This window comes from Tachysurus vachellii, chromosome 18 (assembly GCF_030014155.1).
Source record: "Tachysurus vachellii isolate PV-2020 chromosome 18, HZAU_Pvac_v1, whole genome shotgun sequence".
In the NCBI taxonomy this organism is placed as follows: Eukaryota; Metazoa; Chordata; class Actinopteri; order Siluriformes; family Bagridae; genus Tachysurus; species Tachysurus vachellii.
In genome coordinates, this window is record NC_083477.1 from 9,878,016 (window position 1) to 9,904,076 (window position 26,061).

The 26,061-nt window shown below is 38.8% G+C and overlaps 1 long non-coding RNA gene across 1 annotated transcript; it reads right to left on the reverse strand.

Moving 5' to 3' along the window:
• Positions 1 to 2,378: 2,378 nt before the first annotated feature.
• On the reverse strand, positions 2,379 to 6,468 carry LOC132861512 (uncharacterized). Its single transcript, XR_009649946.1, has 3 exons — positions 6,273 to 6,468; positions 5,227 to 5,476; positions 2,379 to 4,690 (listed from the first exon to the last, which is right to left on the reverse strand). It is a non-coding gene; the product is annotated as an uncharacterized LOC132861512 (long non-coding RNA).
• Positions 6,469 to 26,061: the final 19,593 nt, after the last annotated feature.

A 26,061-nucleotide genomic window follows, 5' to 3' on the forward strand; every position in this document is an offset into this window, starting at 1 on the left:
ATTGGCAGGAGATGTGTGCACAAAAAGGATATCTTTAGTCATTGAAAATAAATTAATACTATGTCTTTTCAAACACGCTGTCTCTGCAGGCATCAATGTCTCCTTTGGGGCAAAAGCTAGTACCAGAATAACTCTAACCCTCTTTGTCCCTAAATAACACCAGCTTTTCAAAGGGCTTAAATAGCACAGATGATCACAAAGGCAGTAATTACTATCAGCCTTGATAAATCGAAAGGGGTAGTTTCTTACAATAATCCCTACCCAGTATTTTACACTTTAAAACAGAATCTCCCATAAATGCAATCAGCTTTTAAAGCTTATAGAGTGCTTCTAATGGCACTTAATGTTAGTAACTCTGCCGTATAGACTTTATTGAACCTAGGCTGTTAGAATTCAGTTCCACGTTCAGAACATCGAGGCAAAGTAGACTTTTAAGCTTGAAAACTCAATTAGTAGTAAAGGTTGTCTGTCAGAAGATGAGATCAAGTCGCATGCAGCTATTGACAAGCACACTGTGATATTATGTTGTGTTCCTTCTGTCCTTGGCAACCCGGTGACCTGTTGTATTGTGCTTAAAACAGAGCAAAAGCAGAGCAGAAATCATTTACATAGAATTTACTTTTACATAACAATGATCAGAGCTAGTTAATATTAATGGCAGTGTTTCTTGAAGTCTTTTCATGGGTATAAACTTGCCTATAATTGTTTCTTTGGGATCCTATTGCCTGAGAATACAGACTAAAACACTTGAGTTAAGCCTGATATTTGAAGTCTTTATATTGCTTTCATGTCTGCTCTTTTATGCCTCCGCTTCCTCTCTCCCTCTTCCTCTCATCCTTCTTCTTCATCAATTTCTCTGTTTTTCTCTCTCTTATCCTCTAGCCTCCCCGTCTCTATCCATGGCTCACATTTTTTTTATTTTATTGCAGTTTGCACACAGTCAGAAATCGAGTGGGAGGAGGACGGAGTAGCTGGGTAAGACAGAACTGTCTTAGAAGAGATGAAAATAAAAGTCAATTTCAACCAATCCTGATAGCCCTTCTCCCTAGAGTAAGCACTGCACCTGGAGCAAGCAAGCAAGAAAGCTCACTGACTACTTAGAAAAGAAGTTCTCCTGTCCTCTTAACAACAGCATTTGGGGTTCTCCTAACTATGGAGGTCATATCATTACCACATCTCTACACACTTTCTCTCACAACATAACTAGTGGATGCAGTAGTGCAGCCTGTGGCAGACGTTGTTGTTCCTTTGAGGTGAGACTATTGTTATGTGCACCAGAGGGCCAGATTAGGAGTAAGCCCTGCTGCCCTGTCAGAATTATCTGCCAATGAATCAGGTGCTCTCTGGCACAGCACCTCTGATGGCAGCAAATTACTGTGACAAAGTAGCACTGGGCAGCTGTCAGGCATGAGCTCTCATCACGCACTATGCTCTGATGGCAGTGCAATCGCATTACATGTTCATCAGGTCAAAGAAGAGCGTCTGTCTCTCTCTCTCTCTCTCTCTCTCTCTCTCTCTCTCTCTCTCTCTCTCTCTCTCTCTCTCTCTCTTCTCTCTCTCTCTATTACATTGACAAAAAGAGGAAGGACATGTTTTGATAGATCCAGGTTGAGCATTTGAGTTTTTTTGTGTTGGGTATGTCAGTAGCTGTAGCACAAAATGAGACTTGATGCAAAACATGTTCTCAATGCATCTGGCATCGATGTTCAATTAACCAAGGTGGAAGCTCATCACACTAACTGCACCTGGTCTGTGTGTGAAACACATATCAGTGGAATGGTGGAAAGAGAGGTGTCAGAAATCTCAGGACTAAAGTGCAAGTTCATGATCAGTAAAGGATATAAGTCTCTATTCGGGACTCCAATGCAATTTAGAATTTCCTGTTTCATTTCCTGCATTTTTTTTTAGACACAAGGAAATCGATATGTTACCAGGGTTGCCAGGTCTTTGAAACAATATCATCAAGCATATAAGTAGTTCTTTCACTGAGGTCCTAAAATGGCCTCAGGTCATTAAGTGTCATGTCATACAAATGAATATCTGGCTCTTATGAGAATAAAAAACAATCTGTGCCCTAAAAAAACTGCCCTAATTTACAATTTTGAATGTAATAGACAAAATAACATGCACGATTGGCCAGCAGTAATTTTCCTTAGGTTAGTATGTAGATCTGGAAAATGTAGCTAGACCTACCTAATACTTTTCTGCCTAAGATTGTACTAAACTCTGTATTTTTTCCACAGACTTTTCAGGGTTATAGTGATATGTTTAATATTTGGTTTAAAAAGAAGAAGAAGAAAAACATCCACTTTATGTCATACCCACTCTTGGTTTAAATCTGTATACAGACACACATAAAAATAAGCAGTGGCACTGCATTATCAGTGGAAAGAGCACTTTATTGTAGGCAGGTTATATTTTGTACATATCAGACATTGCATCTTAAATACAACTGAAATGGTTTCAAATAGCTTACTACATCAAGTCCAAATACATAAGGATCAATACAATTCCTAAGATACAAGATATTAGCCAGCAAGATGCTAAGATGTCTGCAATTTAGATCTGATTCTATTACTAAGGTGATTGTGATTCTCTAGCGAAAGAAATAAAAAATAAAAGAACAACCCTCAGTTCATCCAACAGAGAAAAAGTAGTAAGTCGCTTCAAAAGGCCACCTTGTTCATGTAGGTGAAAAGGCTAAGTGCTGTCAGGAGCAGATATCTGAATCAAGTGATGGAGCATGCAAAGAAAAGGAAAGAAAAGCTTTTACTCGAACAATTTTATTCCTCTTACAGGAAAGACTAGAGCTCAGGGTTAGAATGATCTTTACCTTGCATTCATTAAAGTGTAGTTGCAGAGCTTACAGCCCCTTGAAAATGGAAAGGTGCTCCAGATAGTCAGAAAGAGAAAAATAATAGGAGCATGGAGGGAATATGTATGACTGCGAGCAATAGCTGACCTTTGGTTTATGACATACCAATAATTTAAAGTCAAAATAAGTCAGATTAACAGAACGTTTGCTGGTATAACGATGCAATACCTTTAGGTCTGTATGCTCACAATAAATTAGACTCTTTGAATGAAACACTATGAAAGCATAATGGTGTTTTCTTTTTCTGTTACGCTTTCATAATTTAATGTGTCAGTGTGTTTGTTGAGATTCTATGTGTCTTTTTTCCCGAAAATTGAGAACAATGATGAAACAAGCACCGTCGCTATCTCACAACACCAGGGTTCCTGGTTCTATTGTGACTTCAGGTTTTTTTATGTATTGATTTGTTATTGTACTTCTTGTGTCCATGTGGGTTTCTTCCAGGGTTTTTGGTTTCTTCCAACCTCAAAAACGGTTGACTGGCATCTCTAAAGTGCCTCTAGGTGTCAATGTGGTAGGTGCAAGATGGACTGGTGTTCTGTGCAGCATGTACAGACCCATTATTCTCTATCATAATAGCACAACCCTGACCAGAAAAAGCTGGTGATTGAGAATGAATGAATGAATGTATGAAAGTAAACATTGGCTCAATGGTGTCAGATAGACTATATAATTCCAAGCGTTTGACACGCACCATTTAGCTGACTTCCTCGCTTTGTCCTTGAGGAACTAGCTAGATCAAACTAGACAACGACTATGAACTCAATCTGAATGCATTTATCATGCTGCTGTTTTGCTTGTATGTATAGTACATAATTCAAGACCACAGATAAGACAAAGATATGTATCATGTTTTCTTTGTATTTTGAAGAGCAGAGAGCAGTATAAATCAAAATCAGAGATGTCACATCTTTGTTAAATTTAGCTCAGACTACATCCACAAAAGTTTAGAAGTGATTAAGTTTGAAAAAAAAAAAAAAAGATAGCAGTGTCTAATCGGGTTATGAGAATAATAGAATACATGAGGTTATGTGTTGAGAATACCAAAAAGGTGGCTGTTCTCCGTTACTCATATGCAAATGAAAAGCATGGCAATTGTGGGGGAAGACACTTCAAATGATTAAATTACTTAACTGATTTAAGGTAATTAAACAGGAAAATTGTCAACAAAGTGAAAATTAAAAACTAAATGACAGTGAACATGACCTCCAGTGCCACTAGACTTTTTTAATTTAATTACTTTAGTTGCAGATGACAATCGTAACGACGCTATGAATAATATGTAGCAGAATGCAGATGAAAAGTCATCATTCACAGCCTTGTTCTGAGCTAAAAGTGTCTAATACCCAGGGTTTTTGTAGAATGTTAGAGTCTTAAAATCAAGGTCTGGGTTCTACTGATTGTTCACCTGCAGGCATTCAGTCACAGCTCACTGCTACATGTCATGATACAGCAGCTGAGGGAAGACAGAGACCTGAGGATGGCATCCATGTAAAATCCTTCAAACATTTTATGCATTAAAAATAAATACGCTATTCACAGATTATTAAAGTCTTGTTGTTACATTACATTTTCATTAACCCATTTATTAACCTATTTAATAATTTCTTTACTTACAGATATGCTGTAATGTTGTGCATGTTGTCAAAGATATATGATTAGCAAATAGGGTGGAGTTCAATCTAAGGGTGTGTAATAATGGTTTCATAGAGGTTTGGTCGAGATTCCATAATCATGATGCTTCATATTGTTCTAAGTTCAGGGTGGCAACCATCAGGAGACAGAATGTGCTTGATTCAGAAGCAGTAGAAATCTCTGTGAAAATAAAAGAAAATTACGCCCTTTACAACAGGCAGGCAGGATGACAGACTTCAGAATTGGAAATGAAGATTAACCAAAATGACTCCTGAAGAGAGCACAAGAGTTCAGTTAGGCAGTCAGATACCGTCTAGGCTGAGATTTAGATTTTTTTTTGGCATTACGACAATGAATGAAAAAAATACAGGTTAATAGCATCGAATGTAATGTAATTTTCGACTGACAGCACTGAGCCTTTAGAGAAGGGTTCGGATGAGTCGTGGCTGACTCAGAACACAAAAGAACTCAAGAGCTTTACTATTAGTTAGCTGCCAACATCCTACTGAATTGTGTTGTAATTGCTTTTTTGCAGTTTTATTATGAGAAACAGATTCCAAAAGGCATGTAGCCTGATTCTTTATAGAAGTGAACACCTTTTTTTTTGACATTTAATTAGATGAGATTGTGAATTTATAACACTTGATGTTACTGTCAACAACCGACATTGTGATCATGTGAAACATTTCGAAGTAGCTTAAAGTGTTTGAACTTACATGTCCACATGCGGATGCACATGCCACACATGGCGACGACACTAGCGATGTTGAGAGCTCTGCCACATTCTGGGCTCATCAGGCAATTCTTGGTACTCTTGCAGCACCGCAAGCAGCCGTTTGGCCCTGAATCGGCACGCTTGGTCTCGGAGTAGCTCTTATCCACATTGGTCATGTGCTGCTGTGTTATGACATCAGGATGGCTCTTTTTCATAAAATCCTCCTCCATGGCTAGCAACCAGGCTCGAATCTGTAGGAAAGTGTGAAGGAGATGGGCCGTGACAGACTCTGGGGCAAAAATAACCAATCAATAGTAATTATGTTACACTATCTGAGGCCATCCTTTCATCGTCATTAAGTGATATAGAAATTGGTCGATAGTATATGGATCATCGGGCTGCTATCTGCACACTGCTGTCATACAGTGCACCTTCGAAAGCCCCCAAAAGGACACCCAAAACCTTCAAGGGCAATTAGCTACATATCTGACTGGCTTCAGTAGTTTCATTTTCCAACTATGACACAAGCATTTGAAACAGGGAAAGCAATTTTGCATGGTGGGTCACCTCCTTGAGTGTTTTTTATCATTTTTGTTCCATGACTCAGAAATCACATAACACATAACCATTAAAAACGGCACTCAGATAGCCGTCTCTTACCTCTGTGGATTTGATTCATTAACTTTAGCTCTGGGCTAACTACTTCATTACCATAGCATTACAGGTGTAGAACAATGGAGACACTTTCCTCATTTCAATTTTTTTTGCTATTTCACCACACATGAAGAAAGCTATAGAAAAGACCCAAATGATGAAACAGCAGTGCACTTTACCTTCCAGAGGACAGTTAAGACTTTTATGTGTGTTATTTTTCTTGAATTGTTCTTAGGCCCTTGCGGATGCTATTTTTTTCTTTTTCTTTTTTTCTTTCTTTCTTTTTTTTTTTTAAGAAATCGAATTAGCTGGAATTAAAATCCTCAATCACACTGCTGTCACAGAAAGAGAGAGCACAGAACACAATAAGAACTGAGCCGTATCTTTATTTACCTCTCGAGCTTCCTGTTTGTCGTCTTTTTCACCCTTCAAATGTGCTCCAAATGATTCAGACAAAACCCTTTCACATTATCCTCTGTTCTTCCTTCACAGCTTTTCTGTTGTTGATAGAGTTACTCTTTAGGACAGTAGTTCTCTTTAAATCACGGAACAGCCAGAATACCCAGTCTTAGCCCTGGTGTGCCTGAGAGGGTGTGTATACTGGTTTTTCCAGGCTGTCCACTTTGATTGTTTTCTGCATATCACAGATTCCTGTGAGCGCTCTTGGATTGTTTTTATCGATGCGTCACAAGAGAGTGATCATTTCAGGTGATGGAAATGTTTCTAAGGTATGTGTATGAAAGCAAACCTTATGACTGCTATAAAATGTCCATAGATTCTTTCAGAGTAGAGTTCTGTTTAGAGCAAATGGAAAATAGTGTCTCTTCAATATTGGAATGGAAATCAATACTAGGTTTTCACACACACTCAGATGTTAATTGTGCTGAAACTGGTGGCAAAATGAAGAAGTGAGAGATGTGTCTATCTGGCCCAAGAACTCAGTGTTCTGTCTGCAGTTCATGTTCTGATCACTCTAAACCACTTGGCCTTTATTAAAGAAGCTTCAGTAGACCAGTCACAATTAACATTAACTCAATGTTATTTAACAGGAAAAAATAACACTTTGACTTCAATAATGGAGCTAAAAAAAAGTTTTGTAGTTGTGGCGTGCCCATAAATACATAAACCAGAAGATGCAGTTGTGACACACAACAGCAGTCACGTCACAATTGTTCCCATACGACATAATGGTTTTGCTCTCTACCCTATATGAGGGGATGTGGTGGAGACCATTTCAGCTCCTACTTTTTTTTTCTTTCTTTCTTTCTTTCTTTCTTTCTTTCTTTCTTTCTTTCTTTCTTTCTTTCTTTCTTTCTTTCATTACTATACAAAAGATTACATCAGGATTTCTCAATTTTGTTTGCACATTAACTGCACTTTAAACAAAAAAGACACTATTCATTTTCATAATTATATTAAGGCATATGTATGCAATTATACTGTATTTTGACTCAGTTTTGCATAGTTTCCATCTCATTTTGGGTTAAAAATTGCCACTTGTTTTTTGACTCTGAGGTTTGGATCAGTTCTATTCAATTCACAGTAACCGGTCAAATAGACAAAAAAACACCTAGAATAATTGTTAAAAAGCACAATGACTTTAACAATGGTGTGGTTGCAGTTTCCACCACTGTAATAAAAAATAAATAATTCACTGGCTACAGTTCATGAACCCCACTTTGAGAACTGTGGGAACTGATGGAATGTCCCATAATTAGCAGAACTCTAAGACTTTTTGTTGTATAATAACTCTTTGAGTAAAGCTTCAGATCAGCAGGTTTCCAAAGCAGCACATAGATCGATTCAGATAAGCTTTTACTTTCCGAACAAGGTGAAAAAGCCATAATGGCAAAAATCAAGGTGATTGTTCTTGTTTACCCCAGTGTATATTAGCACTATGCATAGCATTTCCAGCATCAGTGAAACAAACTGCACTGAAGATAATGGCTTAGCTATTTGTCGCTTGTATACAGACACAGAACACAATGAGCTGGCATTTATCTGTTATGACACTTCTATTTATTACCAATAAGAATCTGTCCTTTTGGAGGAACCCTAGAAGGTTTTATGTACTGTAGAACCTTAAATAAGAGTGGATGTGACTTTACTAATAGTGCTTCAAGCTGTATTTGGAGGTTGGAAGGCATCAATGTTAGCATGAATGTTGTTTACTGATATATTTCACCAGTTTTTTTGAAAGCAGCATATGAATCCTTTCTTGTCATACAAATCTCAGAATCTCGTGTCAACTTGGGTGCAACAGTCAGTTGAAACAAAAAGCAGTTTGTGAACAAAATTGGATTAGAGAAATAGCTGGTGGTGTTACAGAATATATGATTTATTACCTCCTATTACAGTATATTTTTTAGAGCTAGGAAGTGTTACCATTATATTGTGACATATTCCTGCCTCCTCCATTATTTTTACAGATATTTGTAAGTATCAAAGTGCTGCCGTCTAAGACTAACTAATGGCAGACGAAAAGCAGCTCAGGATGTTCTTTAGGATGTTGAGAACATTTCAAAAGGTCATACTCATGAAAACCTGATTTTTTTTTTTTTCTGTAACTAAAGATCTTAATACACTGTAAACATTGTTAATGTCTCAGAAGGTACTCTCCCCAGTCTCTCCCCAGTCCATGAAGCTGATTTACAGAAACCGAGCTCCAAAGACAGCCAAGTTTGGATTTCTTGTCACTGCAATGTTTCAAAAATGAACATGTTTACAAGAGTTTAGTCCCACCTAGTCCTGATGAAGTCAGCAGCAGTTACTGGAGTGAACATTTTTAAAATTTTTACAAGCAAGTAAATGTGGTAAATCTGGCTGTCATGAAACCCAATATATCTCTACAACGCATCCAGAGTGCCATGATGAATGGCTGAAATTGTTCCAAAGCATTTCATTCCACAGTTAAAAACATGTTTTGTGCATTTCTGTACTGAATGTGTTTTGAGGCACAGTACAAAACATGTCAAAAGGATTCTGTCATCAGGATAGAAGGACAGAATGAACACTAGCCTATTGCTTATCTCCCAGAGATCCTCACACAGCTCTACAGGTGATACAGATCATGTGAGGTCACTATCCAATCAGAACAGAGTTTATCTATATATTGCAGACTTAAAGACATGGCAACTGTATAATTCTGTTTGATAAAAAGAGTATACCATAGGGCACTCAAGAGAAGAGCGAGGATCCATGTGAAAGATGTCTAACAAGAAGAATCAGGGCCACAATAAACAAGCTAGAGTTGGCAGACAGAACATCAGAAAAACATCACAACAAAGAAATGTCCAACAGGAGGAAACCACAGAAGAAAGGAAGGGTCATACTCAAACATCAGTCGAATAAACAGCAGCTCAGAACATACTCAAGTGTAAGTGGCCTTAGTGGCAAGTTCATGTGCTTTGTTTGTATATCAGGGATGTGCAGTCCTATCCACAAATGGGAAGTGTGGGTGCAGGTTATCACTCTTGTTAAACAGAAATACCTAATTTCAACCTGTTTAATAAGTAAATCTTGCATTTCAATATAAGGATTATCAGATGTGGCTTTTGCTTCTCTGGAATGAAGACCTGCACCAACACCTGCACATTGCAGATCAGCTCGGACACCCCAATATAAAGCACAAACAGGAAATGAGGACAAGCTGAAAATTCATTAGAGGATGCCCTCTTGTGGCATGGTGGAAAAGTGTCTATGACGTTTACATTTCCAGCATTAAGCAGCCACCCTAATATTTTATCTCATTTTTTTATACAACAGTGAAATTGATCATTAAGGGCCTTGCTCAGGTGCCCAGCAGTGGCAACCTGGTGGACAGGGGAATCAAACTCAAAACCTTCCAAACAGTAGTCCATCACCTTAACCAATAGGCTACCACATCCCTATGGCAGACATGACTACAGCCTTTGCTGTAATAGCTCCTAAATTGTGGAACGATCTGCCATTGCCCATTAGACAGGCCTCTTCATTGTCTTCTTTTAAGTCGCTTCTTAAAACCCACCTTTTTTCCTTGGTTTTTAACACCTGATTTTGTCATTTTGTTTCTTAGTTTGTTTTCTTGTTTTTATGTCTTGTATGAGTTGAGTATTTTATGTGTATATATTCTTCTGTACAGCACTCTGGTCAACTTTGGTTGTTTTAAAGTGCTTCATAAATAAAGTTTGATTGATTGATGACAGAGAAGTTAGAAAATGGGTGAATTATGGCTGGTTGAAATACACAAATTCTGTTGACTTTTGGTAAAAGATACAAATAATGTAGGGCATGGAATCTTTATCAGGGGCACGGTGGCTTAGTGGTTAGCACGTTCGCCTCACACCTACAGGGTCGGGGTTCGATTCCCTCCTCCACCTTGTGTGTGTGGAGTTTGCATGTTGTCCCCGTGGCTCGGGGGTTTCCTCTGGGTACTCCGGTTTCCTCCCCTGGTCCAAAGACATGCATGGTAGGTTGATTGGCATCTCTGGAAAAATTGTCCCTAGTGAGTGAATGAGAGTGTGTGTGTGCCCTGCGATGGGTTGGCACTCCGTCCAGGGTGTATCCTGCCTTGATGCCCGATGACGCCTGAGATAGGCACAGGCTCCCCGTGACCCGAGGTAGTTTGGATAAGCGGTAGAAGATGAATGAATGGAATCTTTATCTATCCAATAAATCATGGGTATGTCCTTCTAGTCTGAAATCACTTCATTCTTTTTCTTATTTAACATGTCTGAAATGTGTTTTCCACACAACCTACATCATACTCTTACTGTTTATCGTGTAAACAACTTCACAACATCGTATAAACTATCTATTCGGACTAATATATGATTCATTTCTGATGGACACTGTTAGGAAAACGGTGTCTGATCTGTTCTGGATGCCTTGCAACATTATTCATTCAACGTTAAAGGCTGCAGTCCACTCAAGTCTGTACTCAGACATGCTAATGTGGTGTTGCGAAACACAGACAAGCTATCCAGGGTTAATTGCTTCAGAGTGTTCAGGGCAACTAAACAGATAACATGTCCCGCCTTGTCCTGAAAAGCTCTGTCAGCGACGATGCTGAAAAGTCTACATGATTATTAGATGATAGTGAATTTTTCCACTACTCATTCTTACAAATAAGAACAGACAATCACAAGCTCAGACAAAAGCATTAAAGGAGAGAGAAAACTGATGGCTTCAGTCTTCATTATGTAGCAATTTGCAGTGATTCTGCTAAGTAACCTCCAGATCACACACACAGTGTGGCAGAAGACTGTGATATCACAGCTGACTAGGCTCAAGCACATCAAATTGAACTGTATTACACCAGGGGGGATCGATTTTAGCTCATGGAAACAAAAGCAGTACTTCAAGCAGCTATGCTAACAGAGCCGAGTTCCTGCTAGAGGCTGTGAGGAAGAGTTATGAAGGATATTGTGGTGCCATGGAGACTGGGCAGGTGGACAGCGTAGTTTATTCTGTAAGAAGGGGGCATTCCCAAGAGAGGGCATCTACTGTAGCATATCACGTGGAATGGCAGCCAGCTTCCAAAACATTTCTATTTTAACATGACCTCTTTCCCTGGGGCTGGATTTTTTAAACCAGCAGTTCTTCAATAGCTTAGCAAGGATAAAAGCCATTTGAAGATGAATGAGTAGAGGTGTGCACATACAGTATGTATGTATTGTGGGTGTTAGCCTTCTGATACTCCATAAATACCCATGGTTTAAAAATATCCTTTATTCATTTCACTATGTAAATATATGTACATGATATTCTAATGTTCATGCCAGTATAGGGTTTTCTATAGAAGAAGGAAGAAGGAGGAGGAGGAGGATGAAACAGTTGTAGATGAAAAATGGTTTGAGATGTTAACATGCTGTCTTCCTCAAACGGCAATAAAGTCCAAGCATGTGTTTGATATATTGCATCGTTTGATCTTTACGGGAATGGGAAGAATAGTCTGATGAGCAACCTCGATGCAGCATAAAAATATTTCATCATAAAAAAAAGAAAAAAAAAAAATGATGGGGATAACAAAAAGAGCTTGTTGCACCATTATGATTGAAAACAAATCTGAATACATAAAGGCAATATAAGAGTGTGTAAGAGGGCTAAATGTCAGTTAAGTGTCTCTAAATTCATATTTGTGCTGAGCTACAGTCAGCATTTTAATGAGATTTATTTGCAAAAATTACATGAAATCTGTGGACCCACTCAAAAAGTATATCAGTGGTCGGATGTCAGGAGGCAGACGGTTATCGTGTGTCTGAAACACCGGGTGATTGATTGATGTCCTAGATACAATCATCCCAGAATTGTTTTCACCTTGTCAGTGCAGCTTATTTCAATCATTAACCTCTGTCAGTCACTCAAACTCTTTCATCACATCAGTTATGTAACACAAGCCACCTGAAACAAAAGAAACTCAGCACCTAAGAAATCCTGCTACTGTTGTGGATGCAGCTAAAACTGATCAAACGGGGCAGCTGGGATATAAAAGCAAGGCTGAAATAAATCTATTCTCTTAGCTGCACAGCCTGACTCTGAAGGGAGAGCTGCAGAGATGGCAGCCGTCAACAGGCCCTTCGCCTCATCTATCAAAGGGGAGAAGGCGTTGTTAGTGAAGGAGAGTACACATCACACTGGGGAAGTGCTGAATGACTGCAGATTTATGGACCGAGACTGACAGTGGCAAGTGTGCAAGCAGGAACCACTCTCTCCAACACCTGAGCTCCAAAAGAGATGGAGACAGAAGGAGAGTGAGAGAGGAAGAGATTGAAAGAAAAAGATAAACAGTGTGTTTCTGAATGAGAGAGAGAGAGAGAGAGAGAGAGAGAGAGAGAGAAGAAAAAAACAGTCCAGTAAGTCTTAAAGACATCCATACAAAAATAGATATAAAAAGCTTGCAGCCTTGGGTTTTTAATTTTAGACCTGCTACGGAAATCTGAACGTTAAAAAAACCATAAGCTTGGAAAAGTTGAGAACTCACACATGATTCATACCAATATGTTGTAGGTGGACCCAAGTTTTAAGTGATGCCTGTGGGTCATGCAGCAATGATGAGGAAAGTCAGGCAGCAGACAATGGTCTGATGAGAGATTTATTGGCAGCAGTGATGCCTGGGGTGAAGCTCATGGGAGACTGTGCTTGTATGCACTGATAGAGAGACTTGCAGGCTAATAAAGCAGCAGGATGGAGCCACAGGGCCCAGGGCCAGCTTCTCGAAATGCGTAGAGAGTGTGCTAGTTTGGTATTTAGGTATGTAATACATCTTTACACTGAAACCCAGCAAGGCTTTTTGTAGACAAACCGGCACATGAGAATGTCTGAATTATTGATGTCTGGCATGGCTGACTCACTCATTCAAAGCCCACCGAACCAAATGCCTAGTGCTGCAAATACTGTATGAGTCATGCAAATTTAATAATTTAATGATACATTGGGAGGGAGTATGGAATATGTACGGCCACGTCAGTTACATATTGTACGCGTCCGACATCTTATTACTTTTTCTGACCCTGCATGGACTGACTATTTTTTTAAAACGCCATTAGGCACAAATTTCTCTGAGGCACCTAGCAAAAAAAGTGATTGTTGAGTGTAAGATGGAAGCATGAAAAAAATCCAACCAACCCACCAACCAAACATAAAAAACCCTTCCCCGATAATTCATGGGTGATTAAACATAAATTGGGAAATAAACAGATTTAGCATCACTGAGCTCTTAATGTGCAATACAGGGTTCAACTTCCACACCCTGACCTTTTTATATGGTCTTCCTTCAAACAGAGTATCATTTATAGCCTCAAAAAGCCTCATAAGCTCAGAGATTTTTTGTAGTCAGAAAAAGAAAGCTTTAATACACTAACAAGCAGCTTAGGTTCAAAAGGATCTTTGTGGCTCACACCTCTATTTCTTTGTGGCTTCTTGCTCTGTAATCCAACCGAGAAGTATGTTGTCCAATACGTAGGAAAAGCTCCACAAGACTCCATATAAATCCATAAATAAGACTGAATTCAACTTTCTCTTCAAAGTCATTGTGATCAAGCTCTGAAGCATGGAGTTGGACAGCTTCTAAGATAAATGGCGCGTGTAACTGAGCTAGATGATACGGTTAATGTGTCATAGCACACCTATGTCTGTTGCTTCTGTGACCTTCTGCTTTTTTTTTCCTGAAAGATATCATAGCAGATGGGTTTGCACACATTAGAGAATTCCGCTCACGGCGGATCAAAAAAGGTTGTGTTTATGCAACTTGTTTTAAGGCCATGCAATTTCATCAGCCACTGTGCTAATTGCATGTTCCGCTCATCAGTGACCTAAAAGAGCAGAGGCTCTCTTCTTCATTAATGTACACTGTGCACTAGCTCAGATTACCTGCTCCTTCCCTTCCCTTCCATGCCATGTGTGTGTTGTTCATTAATTCCTAGCCTCACACTGGACCCATCTTATCCCTCTTTCAGCCAAAGTCCTTTATATCCACTGAGATTTCTTTATCTAGAAAATACATTCATGTTTCCTATATGGGTAACGCAGGATGATTGTAAAGTCTACCTTTTAGAAAGGGATACATAAATATTTCTACAATATCTTCCTTAAGTGGGGGCAACACTTATTTAGGTTCAATTGAATGATATTTGAGCCCCTGCACCCTGCATTGAATGAAATATTAATTCCTATTTCTTGTCTAATCCACTTTGGCTGAGATTAATTATGACAGGTTGTCTGGCGTTCATTTCAGCTACCTGACAGCTGAGCTTCTGTAGGTTTACTGAAAATACAGTATGTGGTTCCCTTCATGTGAGATCAAATGTGTACAAGGCCAGGGGATTTTTTTCTCTACCAGATCTCCAGTAAGATTTGTTATTATTCTTATGCGATTTGATAATGAGCCATGAAAATACCTTTCATTCATTTGTTCATTCATTCATTCATGTTTACATTTGTCACTGGGCAGACAATCTTATCCAGAGACTTAAATTTTAATTTAACTGAGCAATTGTAGACAGTAGTCCAACACTTTAACCACTAAGCTACCATATTTATCTGTCTATCTATCTATCTATCTATCTATCTATCTATCTATCTATCTATCTATCTATCTATCTATCTATCTATCTATCTATCTATCTTCAGTAACCATTTTATCCTGATCAGCGCCCGTGTAGATCGAAGCCCATGCTAGGAGTCCAACACAAGGCATCATGCACACACTCATTTATACCTAGAGGCAATTTAGCATTGATAATCCACTTACTGGCATGTTTTTGGAAGGTGAGAGGTGAATTAAAATTCATATTTTAATATGAATCTTTAGTATTTTTGACTTACATGTGACATTACTGTACATAAAAGTCATGACCAAATCTTGCTAATTTAAATCTTATAGAGATTTGATGCAAATTGCAAAGTGCAATTTATATAAAGTGTGTAAGTGTAGGCTTATGGAACTTATGGAAATAATAAGATAAAAAAAATGATTTAAATATGAATTTTGTGAATATTGGAATTATAGCTGGGATGTTAAACACTCGGTCAAAATTGAACGCTACTCAGTCTCACTTCACATCACAGTCATGAATTGCAAACATGACTTTCCCCTTTGTGATTGGATAAATGATGAGGTTCACCACTCTGAAAGCATCTAGTGTTCAGGAGAGCTTAACTTTTAGCCCAAGTTACAGTACATCAAACCTACACTTTTCAATTTCAATTCACAAAGATTTAAAAGATTACAAGATAATATTCTATATTTATATTCAAATGCTTTTATCAGCTTCCAAGCACCATAAACATACACATTTATAATAAACTACAAGTCATTTTTATTATTTAGTCGGTTCAACCAAATAAGAAACCTTCACACAGTTCTAAAAGGAGGCTATCAAGCATATGTCCAAAGGAATTGTTAGTGTCTGGTTTATTCAAAAGTCCAGTTATTTTGCTTTCCACACAGAGGAAGACTTAATATAACCTATTTTATATTTCTAAGTTTGGAGCTTATTTTCATTTGGGGTTTCATTTATTTTGATTGTGGTCTTGTAGAAATAGGTCTATATCAACCACTCCATCCTAAGAGACTGGTTTAATTGCTCTAGTTTGAAGAAGGATGGACAAAATTAGTATACATTTAACTGTTTCAAATACATATTTATTTGAAGACTTCTGGAGATTGTGAAGGACCGTGTGACAGATCACATATCATTTCTGTGAATTTGGCAAGCTCAACCCCAGGAAGGCAATGAGTCAATACCTAAGTTGGGTTGAATGTTGGGTGTCTGTAAGCAAAGTAGCCACAGTGATTAAAGAAGTTATTAATCTTCTTTCTTATCTGCTGTTGTCTCAGTCGTTTATTCCCCTCAGGCCACAGACAGTGCAACAAAGAAGCTCCAGCATGGAGCTTTTAATGAACACTGAGATGGCCAGCATCAGCTTCTCCACAGGGCCTAACTTTATATTAAATCTGTTATTGATTGCAGTAAATGTTATGGATATAATTTAAGTTTGGCTCAATGTTTTTAAAAGTTGTGTGAACTAGAGCTAGAGTCGACATTAACTTAAAGAGTTTCATAACATCCCTGAAGGCTGTCCATCTTTTTTCACCAAAATGACACAAAAAGTATACTGTGAATTTATGAGTGCCTTAAGAGGCTATTTCTTTTCAGAATACTGCAAATCTGTTAAATCGCTATTATCCGACCATTACTGGTAAAGCTAAAGAACAGCAAGTTCCTTTTCGTAGCTTTTGTCTTTCTTGTCAGTACTACACCAATTAGGCTTTTGTTATCCTTCTGTAGCTGTCTTCTGGGTCCCCGCTGATGAGTTGTAATAGTCACACTTAAAAGGAACTTTTGCAGAATGATGCCCATTCACCACTTGTTAACATAGTAATAAACCTTTCATTGCTCATGAATGTCTGAAGAAAACTGTAGTGGCAGTTGTTTCAGAAAATAAAGAAAATAAAGAAAAGAAATTGTCTTTCTCTGAATTCAACAAAACAGGCAAAAACACACCACCAAGTCTATGCCTCTAATGTTCTACTGTTTTCAATGCAGCACTAAGATCAACATGTGCTCAGATTTATTTTTTGATTTTTTTTTTTACACCTTCTCCAACCTGCCCCACCAAGCATACAGCATTTCCAGACATGGTGCCTGTATCTAGCTAGTGTATGACTCTCATAAAAAAAATAATAAGAAGAAAAAACAAAACAATGCAGCATAGAGAACTCCTCTTCCCTGAGAACAAGTTTCTTTGTTATTACTCAGCATAAAATATCCCTGACTGATCAGGCACTAGTTGCTTGTTGAAGCACATGTAAATGATTTCTATATAATAAGAGCAGTGAGGACAGGACCAAAGTGGGCAGGCTATGAAGACACTATTGAATGGATGCTGGAAAGATGTCTCATGCCATTAAGGCAACACAGTATCCCATGGTGGAGCAAGCAGCATGATTGAATCAGTGCTTTTTTCATCTATCATTGGATGCACCGTGGTGAAATTGTGTATGGATATTAAAAGGCTGTTGAACTATGAAGGTGGGAAAATGGTGGTTATGCCAGTTTTGCTCTTATAAATAAATGCTTTCCCAAACCACATGTGAGCTCTGGGAAATGAAATCTAAGACTCGGGGAAATATAAGAAAAGGCTTAGGTACTAGTATTTAAATATGCTCCCTTTGCATCTTATGCACATCCATCATTTGAATAAGCTGCTTTCCACTACTGTGCTGTAACATTGTATATCAGCTCAGAGGAACAAGAAGACTGGAAAGGGTTAAACTGTGGCATTTGTATCACTTCAGGCTCATAGTAGTTATTTATTCAAGGGCTCAGAATGTGCCTTTTAAATGTACAACATTTCTCTGTGTGTCATCCACAGAGACCAGATGCACACGGCGGTCATTCAGCGAATATACATTGCAGGCCCTCAACCAAACGCAGAGGCATTTGACACCCCAGACACTATGAGTGAGGGGGAGTGCTGATTTTTCTCTTTTTTTTTTTTTTTTTTGTTTTTTTATAAAGATTTTAAGAGGGATTCATGTGAGAGCTCCACTGAGAAGGAGAAATATTTATCAGTCTGATGATTCATAGCTTCTGTTAACACCATGGGTGTTTTATCCCAGTGAGCTGGCATTTTCCAAGTTTCAATATGCAGCTTGGCTACACAACCATCTCAGGGACAGTGCTGCGTCTGTGAAGGATGATTTCTCTCCGAAGGGAAATCGGATCTTTCCACTGAGGTGCACTGTTTAGTAGCAGTGGAGCAAGACTGATTCTAGGATATCACATTGTGGAAGTGCGAGATGGTGGAGGGAGAGAAAGACAGACCATGTCCATGACCAAGTTTGTATACAAGCATATGTGAAGTAGGCACACTTTAGACTCTAGAGGGGTGAGATTATCAGAAGAAACATCTGTGCCACATTAGAACAGCAGCCGCAGTGGGAGATAAACCAAAAGAGCTCCAACACTAATGAGCTGCCTGCATGGAGCTACAAAAACAAGCTCGAAACCCAAAAGTGCTAATCAGACACTTAGCATGGGGCATCTTACTGGGCCTTTGCTAAAAGTCTGTGGGGACAATACATGTTCTTAATAGATAAAAAAGGGTTTAATATTTTTATTATTAAGGTGTAAAAGTAAAAGCAACAGGTTGGGTGAGTGTGTGTCGTTATTCTTTAGACAAGAACTCAACAGAACTGTGTATCTGAAGAGAAGGTACATAGACACACTCCTGCTTCTCAGGAGCAGCTTTATAGCGTTCATTATAGCAATATACATTTATTTCAGTTTGTAAACAAGCTTTCAGTGCTGTTCTATTATGCCTTCGAGCTATTCCATTTGGTCTGGTTATTTTAATGGAAAACAGAAATTGTGGCTTGTGTTTCTCAAGACCAAATAACAGTGTTCTGGCTTGACAGGCAGGAGAATGAGATGAAGTCGAGCAGTTAGAATGTAGGTTATTCATATTATCTGTGTTGATTTGTATTCCACCGGCTTTTTTCATCAGCTAATAAAACAGGAGTGTAGTCTTACTTTTAAATCATTGTCATTTCCGAACCTCTGTCTGACACCGAGTGAGGAAAGGTAAAACCTTTGTAGATGATACATCCCCAATGGGCTGAGTTCAATATGGAATGTTAAACAGTAAGCGGTCCTCTCTTAAATATGAAATAGAATGTGTGACATTCTTGTCTGCTTCAGGAACAAGTGAATCTAATCTAATGCATCAACATAAAATTGACACCTATATCAGGAATCACCAAAATAGTAAAAAGTCATTCCTGAGTGATTTAAAACTAAACAAAACAAAACAAAAATGATAATTAATGCGTAAAGATTTGAAACACATGAGGTTAATCCTGAGGATAAAGTAGAGTTACTTGCAACATGAAGCAATGCTCTTCCTGCTTTGTGTTGAAAGCCAGCACTAGACATATATATTTATATATATGGACAGATATAATATTTTCTTTGCATTCGATTTATACATGACTTTCCCATATAAGCAACTTCCGCATCATCTCCATATCAGCAACTAGTCTAGGCAAGTGAGTCTTGGCACCTATGACAACGCCGAACTGTATTTCTACTGAATACACTGGACTGGTATACCAGTCTGAATGGTATTCTACAGGTGTGGAACTTTCCAGTCATACTGTAGTCCTATTAATAGTCATATACAGTTCATATCTGATTCTGCCATATTCTCAAAAGTGATCCTGTTGCCTCAGAAGTGATTATCTCCCAAACTGTTGAATTGAACACTGACCAGTAATCTTAGACTTTGATTTTGACTATATATGTACATTGTGTTGAGGACTGCAAAAGCAAGAATTTAGCAAACAGAACAGGACTGACTGAATTAAACACTGATTATTTCCCCACCGTTGCTGGCATCAACATAGATCAGTTCAGTGAAGCAACGATTGTGAGGTGTTTAAACACTGCGACGTTTACCTCAGGTGATCAGACAGAGATTGATGATTGATGATGTAACACTGACAGTTACATTTTTCCCTGAGTAGATCAGGTTATTAATGAAAGGGTCTGCAGGTCATTCACTCACGCACTCACTCATCTTCTACGTCACGGGGAGCCTGTGCCTATCTCAGGCGTCATCGGGCATCAAGGCAGGATACACCCTGGACGGAGTGCCAACACAGGGCACACACACACTCTCATTCACTCACGCAATCACACACTAGGGACAATTTTCCAGAGATGCCAATCAACCTACCATGCATGTCTTTGGGAGGAAACCGGAGTACCCGGAGGAAACCCCCGAGGCACTGGGAGAACATGCAAACTCCACACACACAAGGCGGAGGCGGGAATCGAACCCCAACCCTGGAGGTGTGAGGCGAACGTGCTAACCACTAAGCCACCGTGCCCCCTTGCAGGTCATTCAGTGAATTAAAATTTTTTAATGCAATTTTTCTCCCGTTTCACTTTTAAGAGGAACCACAACAGTAAAAGTTAAAACATTTCCCCTGAAATCCACACAATAGAGAAACATATTTCAGTTCTGCAAAGCCTGAAAATTTCAAAGTGGAAACATAGCTGAAATGATTTATCTTTCATGGTTTCTTTTTTTTATAAACTTTTAACAGTTTTAACAGGGTTAGGTGTAGACCTTTTTTTATGACTACTGTATAGTAGTTTGATAATTTCACATGTATCTTCAATATACTACTTCATGAACAGTATAGTTACGGGCAATAATTTTTTGGAAGTAGGTTGTAATATTACTTAGAAATATGCAATTTTAGATGCTGCCAAGAAGAGAGGCGAGCATGACAGAGTGAAGCACTCTGCGGGTGCACACACATGGCGTAAGCCACCACCAGCAACATATTGCCTCATTAACAGATAGGCATCTCTTTGAGGCAAACCAGGACAGGGACACAATGCCTCCGCTTTCAACCTACAGCCTACCACCATTGGCCATTATCTATTCAAAATACATTTTCCTACTTCATCACAACCATAGGCTTTGTTTTTATACAGTAGCACTCTTATTGGTTGTGTTTTCTTCCTAAAACAGGAACAGATGCTTGTGCCATTGTGGGTGGAATAAACCATTTTCTTTAAGATACTTACATTTTTTTTCAAAGTTATTGGACGTTTTTTTGGTAAACTCTACATCTAAGTCTTTCATCACTTAGAATTATAGTGTAGCTCTCCAGAATCTGAATATGCTCTACACATTTCTGAAGCCTTTGTGTTCTGATGTAGTCATGATGAAAATGATGACCATGAATCACTGCCACTATCAACAAAACTCCTATTTTTCCAAGTATGCGGAGGATAATTATTATCTTTTTTATTTTTTTTTCAACTTCTTTGCCTGGTTCTCTCTACTTTTGAATGTGACCCGCACAGTTGCACAGATATATGAGTCGTGACTATGCCTGGTAATCGAGCTATTCAGAATTCAAAACCAGATTTGAGCACACAGGATCAAAGCGGGAACTGAGTCTGTGAGTTTCTGAGAGGGAGTTACTAATATTGCCGGGGGGAAGAATTCAAATCTCTCTGTCCCTCTACTGACAAAATCTACCTTGCACTGTTACATTCTAATGCCCCCTTTTTGGTATCACATATCTTTTAAAGAAATGCGTTACTCCAGTGAAACTCAATTTACTGGGTTAACAGATTTTCGGGTTATATTGAGATAACATTACATCAAAGCATCAAATAGAAGAACATTTTATGCCTTTGAATGAAGCCTAAATCATATAGACTAGACTTACAGTACGAACTCACAATGCACATACTGTGTGCTGTTTTGTATTCTAAGACTGCCTCCATTTGTTTTAGGGCAAGTGATATATAGGACATTTATTGAAAAATACTACTGTGCACACTTTTGTGTAAGCAACCTTGTAGCTCACAATTCAGTCCTCGGGGACCTCCATCTTCTAACACACTGGAGCAAGGTCAACATTCTATATCTTTTATTACCTGGTTCAGGTGTGTACAAGCTGGAACAGATTAGATATATTAAATATAAAGACCAACTTGGGAACTATGAGAACTGCACTGGGAAACATTGTCCTATAGCTAGCTTAAAACTTTAAGGAATCGACCTGAATAAAGTCTACTAGAGCACAGTTTTAGGGCAGACATTAGTCTCAAGTTGCATATGTACCCTCTTAGAAAGAAAGGGTCACTTATATATTGTTGGGATGGTTTTAGCTTTCCTAATGGGTTGTATGTGAAACATTCTCTAAATGGAAGCTCTTGGTTGTACGTGGACCATCCAAAACCTCCATCCAGCAAAAGAACAATCAACACAAACAAAAAACAAAAACAAATAACTTTCGGGGTGTTAGATTGAATATTTTTTAATGTAAGCGTTTAAAGAGAACTCCAAAGGGAGTTATGTTTCATCTGAAAATACATAATAATTCCTCAGTTTAAAAGACCATCAACATCATATTAGTTATTGTTCATGCTAACTTGACCATAATTTGTTGATTATTTTTCAGTTTATACTTTCAGAATAAGGTCAAATCTAGAAATCTTTAAGGAAAACAATCTAGCTAGAAAGTCAATTTTGAAGAATTATTAATGAACCCTTTTCTAAGAGTGTAGGTTATTATCCAGATGGAAAATCTGTGCTCACATAAAAAAAATGGCCACAACTAAAACATGAAACTTTTTTTTTAAGTAAGTAAAATCAATAAAGAACAACAAAGGAAGAATTCTAAAAGAAAACAGAAAGGTTTGGAAGATGATGCAGCAGCATGAGAATGAGAAGGGAGCAAGACAATTAACAGTACCTAAGTATAGAGAAAAGTGTGCTTGCAGAATACTTGTTAGTTAATACTTGGTTTGTTAGTATAAAATAAATAGTCACATTATGACATTAATGCATTGTCTTGCTGCTCGCTTTATCATTTCTAATACTGAGGGATTTGGTTTAAAAAAAAAAACTAAATAAAACCTTAAAATGATGATTATGTTCTCCCAGGCCTGTATGCATTGCATGGTCCTTTGCTATAGTGTAAATTAGTATGGCAAGGTTTTTGGGGTTTTTTTTCTAAGTGTGTCTTGACTTCCTGTTCCTATATCTCTAATATCATATAAATTGTACACTTATATAAACATGCATGCTTTGTTTAAAACAAGTTAAGGCACTAAATAGGCTACACTATGGCAGAGTTTCTCAGTGCAGTCAGCACTCCCCAGGGATCCCAGGACAACCGATATGTTTAATCTAGACTCGAGCTGGAAAACACACCTCTGCGCTAAAGCGTGCGTGCGCGTGCAGACATCAAGGTGAGGGTCAGGCACTTCGGCCACGCGCCGCACGGTGGCGATCCTATTCCAGCGCGCGCTCCATCACTCTTTTACCCGCACGCGCACAATTACTCGTGGCTGAGCCGAGGGTGCACGGCGAACAGTGTGGGGGGGAAATACGTACGGCAAAGACAACGGAATCGCCCATGTTTTCCATCAGTTCGAGCCGCAGCTCGCTGCTTCTACATCGCCATCCTCTCCCACGGTGAATGGAATGGATTCTCGCCTTCTGTACAACTTGACCGAAGGCGGCTTTGCATCGAACTCCTTGCATTGCAACTTTAAAACGCAACCCAGCAGAATTGTTACCGTGCATGCTCTGTAAATCTTAAACTAGCCTTATTCGCTTTTTTTTTTTTTTTTTTTTTTTTTTTTAATATATTCCCATTCTGAAAGACTGAGCGCGCGTGACGCACCGCATCCCTGACAGCGCGCGCGGACGCCAAAATAAAGTCTCCCCGACTTCCGAGCAACACGTTCTCTTCTCTCTGAGAGAAAAATGTCCGGCTGTTTGTTCACCCTGAAGCCTGAAGCCGGCTGGATTCTGCTGTTTTCCCTTATTCACCTCACACAGGCACAAGGTAAGGACGCGGATGATGTGGATTTGGTAACGACTTGGAGTTTAGACACTGTTTTGTGCTCCATTCTCTCAGTGGAAACTGGGATGCTGTAAGAGACTTTAGCATTTGTAGCATTTTTCTTTCTTTTTTCTAATATACAAATATACCAAAACGGTCAAATAGAGTCGTGTTATATTTAACAAGATGACCTAGAATTGGGTAAAAGAGTCTTCTTCAGTCTTCAGTGCTACTGTTCAGATGGGTTTATCTAAAATCCTCCTATTTTCAACCTCTCTTATGAAAGTAAATATAGCTTCATGGGGAGAAAATGCACTTACACAGTGGTCACTTTATTTCAATTTACCTGCCCTGAGCTACACTTTTTTATGGACTTTAAGGAAATTACTGACTATTGCCCATCTGTTGCTTTGTTAGTCCAATTCCATCATAGCCATATGTAGGAAGACTTTAAGGACAGGACCATGAATGACCAGAGCTGATTGGCACATTGACAGCACAGCAGTGACACAGTAGTGGGTGGTCAGAGAACAATAAAGACCTAGGGTTAGGGTAAGGGTTAGTTGTGCACTAAAAAACTAACCGTGCTGTATATCTACATCATGGACCAACAAGGTAGTGTTTTTTTATTTATTTATTTAATTTTATTATTAAAGTAGCCAGCAAAGTGAGTGCTACTATTACTCCTTATACATTATTAGCAGTGCTACACACACTACAGCACAAGGCAGTGGTTACGGCATTGGACTAATGATCGGATGGTTGTGAGCTTGAATCCCAGGATCACCAAGCTGTCACTGCTGGGAACTGGAGCAAGGCCCTTAACCCTCAGTCGTGTATAAAATGACATAAACGTAAGTTGCTCAGGATAAGGGTGTCTGTTTAAGCACAGTTTCATTAAATTGTCTGCCGATTGCCTGTTGCAGTATAACCGAGCTGATACGTATATGTACCTAATAATGTGGCCACTAAATGCATACACAGAATGTATATATTTCCACCATGTCTTTGTATCTACTGACTGCTTTAGTTCTAATTACAGTTTAAAGAAGAGGCAATTTTTCAAGATTGTGTCCCAACTGTAACTTAAAATAGGATTTTTTTTAATCAGGGATAATCAACAAACCTAAATTATAGCTCACTGTGATTACAAATAGCCCTGATTGGGCTAGAAACCACAGAGACCGTTCAATACCGTTCAAGCTTCCTGGAGCTTTTTAAATCATAGCTGTTCCATGCTCAAGTGGCACATTTATACCATACTTCTTGTTGAATAACTGCAAAGCATTTTCTTGTTCTTCAGGTCCTTGTGTGAGACAGCTGCCATTCATGTGCCAGTAAAGCAGCAGGTTGACCTCTGAAGATTAAGCCGCTGTCATTTTTTGGATCAGAAATTGCAGCGATGGCCATTTTTCAGCAAACCAAATGACTTTACATTTTGGTCTTGGGGAGATTTGACCTTTCAACATGTTTTGCTTTGTCAAAGGGGTCCCATAGCTGCTATAAAAATCATCCAGCTGTCCTAAGGCAGATGGCTGATATACAGTCCAGTGATCCATTTTGTTCGATGGGCCTCGAAGTACAGGTCTCGTGATTCATTAACTGCAAAGTGGCTTGGATCTGGTGTTGTGTGTTTGATAATCACAATACTCTAAGCATTGCTTTGCTGAAAGCAGCATAATCCTTCAGCTTCTTTGTCTTTGAACAAGTCACACTATTATCCAAAGGCTCCCAGCCTTAAAGGAGAATTACTCAGACATACCTTATTATGTATGCACAGTGGCATGGCGACTTATTAGCTTCCTGCTCTGGTTACGTAGGCTAGAATACATAGAATACCACTACACAAAGCTTGTTGAATCTCTCAGTTATTTCATTATTAATTGAATCAATTACATTTTTTTATCTTGACTTTAGTGGCCTACGACAGTGACTTAGAATTTTAAAGTCCACCACCCTCCAGTCAGTCACTGACCAGAGAATGACAGTGTTCTCATTGCCACTTTGTGCTGATAACCAATAATGGGGATCCACTTGGGGCTCCTGAAACGTGTGAGACTGCACAGGTAACTCATCACAAAGGTGGTCCCACCAGGAGCACAGCCAAAAAGTGGCATGATCCTTTGCAGAAGGTGGTGTAAGTGCCACCAGCCTTTTCTATTTTATGCTCTCCCTCTCTCTTCTCACAAAGCCGGAGTATTTATTCTGGTCCTGCTCGCTAATGAGCGTCCATGCCACTGCCTCGCTGTGGTAAATAGAATGGGCTCAGTCATCCTCGCAGAGCGTCTGGAGCTCAGAGGGTTGCATAAATTAGGG